We start from the raw sequence: 2,118 nt of genomic DNA on the forward strand, positions 1-2,118 counted from the left end.
CTCGTAAATGGGTTCAACCTGCTCGTGATCCTGTGCATACACAAAGAGGTAAATATTTAAAAAATAGAAAACTCCATACAAATACTATATAACTATTACTATAAGGACTGCCTATTACAGTGAAATCTCGTTGTTTGTCAGTCCGCCGTTTTTACTGACAAGATACGAAATCGGAGGTTCTCGCCGAGCGTCCCATTTGAACTACACAGGGAACGCTGGAAACCGTCGTACCCTCTTCAAGTCATAAGAAACCTATAACTTGAAAACGCTACTGACGTGAAAACGGCGAAAACAGCAAAGGTCAAGAGCCGTCGTCGCCGAGAAGTGTGGCACACATTGTCGGCTATATCGGTGTGAGACCAGAAGACTAATCGAATCCAGTTACAAAACTTCTTTATTTGTCATTATTTTTTTTTATGAAACTTTTACCAACATATTTACCAACATGTTTCTGATTAAAACTAAACCAAATATGATTTAATTCCGATGATATATACTTGTGTAATGGACGATGAAATATGTAGGACGATTGTGTTGTGTCTTGACATGTTCTATGCCTTTAGTATAATTTCGTGGTTAGATCGTGCATAACTCACAGACGATAATCGTCCGTTCGCTGCACCAGATATCCGGTGGGACATATCAAACGCCCTGGTTGGAAATTATGGAGGTTGTGTCTGACATGTAATTGCTTCGACAGCACATATACTAAATTTGGAACGATACAGAGAAGATTAGCATGGTCCCTGCGCAAGGATAACACGCAAAATCGTGAAGCGTTCTGTGCTGTTGAGTACTCGCGTGATCCAGGCACACACCCTTTAGAGAAAAAGTGGAAAAATTGCCATTTTTCACGATTTTCGGCTTAAAATCGCAATTTTTAATCGTTTATAACTCGTAAACGAATAAGTCAATACCGGTGAAATTTTCAGCATGGACATAATTTATTCGAACGAATCAAATACATTCTTTAAATTTTCAATACAGGCTCAGATAAAAGAGCCTGAAAAAATCAACTTTTACTATTTCTTTTGCGATTCCGACCAATTCAAATTTTTTTCAAAAATTTTTTACACCTCGTCTAATAAACTAATCCTTCTAACTTCTCAATAACATTCAAGTCATTTGATCTAATTTTTAGAAAGTTATGTTGCTTGAAATAGTGTAGACTCAGTTTTGCTCGTTACTGTAAGTAAGAAGTGGCCGCACAATGCACAGATAGATGGATAGATAGATTATAATAGATAGATACGTTATAATAGATAGATAGATTATTACTGTTTTTTTTTTCCCCGCGGGGAACAGAATTGCAGTCAATCACAGTCCCAGCAGACAGAGGCAGTGAACGTCCGGTGGTTCGACCGCCAACGAATAAACCCTCAGATGAAGAATTATTATGAATTATTATGGACATCCGATTATGTCGCACGAGGAGAAGTAAAAATAGGATTAAGATATATGTTAAAAATTCTACGCAGTAAGGTAGCACGAGAAACGACTCCAACTTTTCTTCCTGCAAGACACGCAGATGAAGTTCTCAGTTTACACGCTGAGAACAAACAGGAAAGGTGTCCAAATATGCCAAATTATAAGAAAAGACGCCGACTTCATGGTAAAAAGATCCTGTCGGCGTACAGCTGACTAGTCAGGAGACATCAAGAAGATAAAAAGATGCAAGGTAGAGACTCCTGTGCCAGCATCTTTGAAAAACAAAGGATTGTGCATCTTATAAAAAGGGGGACCAACTCCTAAAATTCAGTTATAAATAGTCAGTCAGTCAGTCAGACAATCGTGAACAATCAGTTATTCAGTCATAGTCAATAGTCCAGTAGTCTCTTTTGAAGTTAAAATAGTTCGTTCAGTTGTTTCGCGACAAACCGTTTCAAAGACCAGTGTCAGCAGTCGGAGTACATTGTAACCGAATCCGAACCCGTGATCACGGTAATATTAATATTATTATTATTATTATTATAATCAAACTATTTGTAAGCACTCCAGTATATGCGCTATATAAACCATATTTGTAAAATCAAATTTGTAATCTCTGATTCAGAACCACACTTTGAATAAATCAATAATTTTGTTGTTTTCAAAATAAGGGTACAAAGTTATTTAAAC

At 37.0% G+C, this 2,118-nt stretch overlaps 1 non-coding gene across 1 annotated transcript; it reads left to right on the top strand.

Moving 5' to 3' along the window:
- Positions 1–688: 688 nt before the first annotated feature.
- LOC143364881 (U6 spliceosomal RNA) lies at positions 689–791 on the top strand. The gene has a single exon (XR_013084341.1). It is a non-coding gene; the product is annotated as a U6 spliceosomal RNA (small nuclear RNA).
- Positions 792–2,118: the final 1,327 nt, after the last annotated feature.

Source organism: Halictus rubicundus, unplaced genomic scaffold (genome assembly GCF_050948215.1).
Source record: "Halictus rubicundus isolate RS-2024b unplaced genomic scaffold, iyHalRubi1_principal scaffold1107, whole genome shotgun sequence".
In the NCBI taxonomy this organism is placed as follows: Eukaryota; Metazoa; Arthropoda; class Insecta; order Hymenoptera; family Halictidae; genus Halictus; species Halictus rubicundus.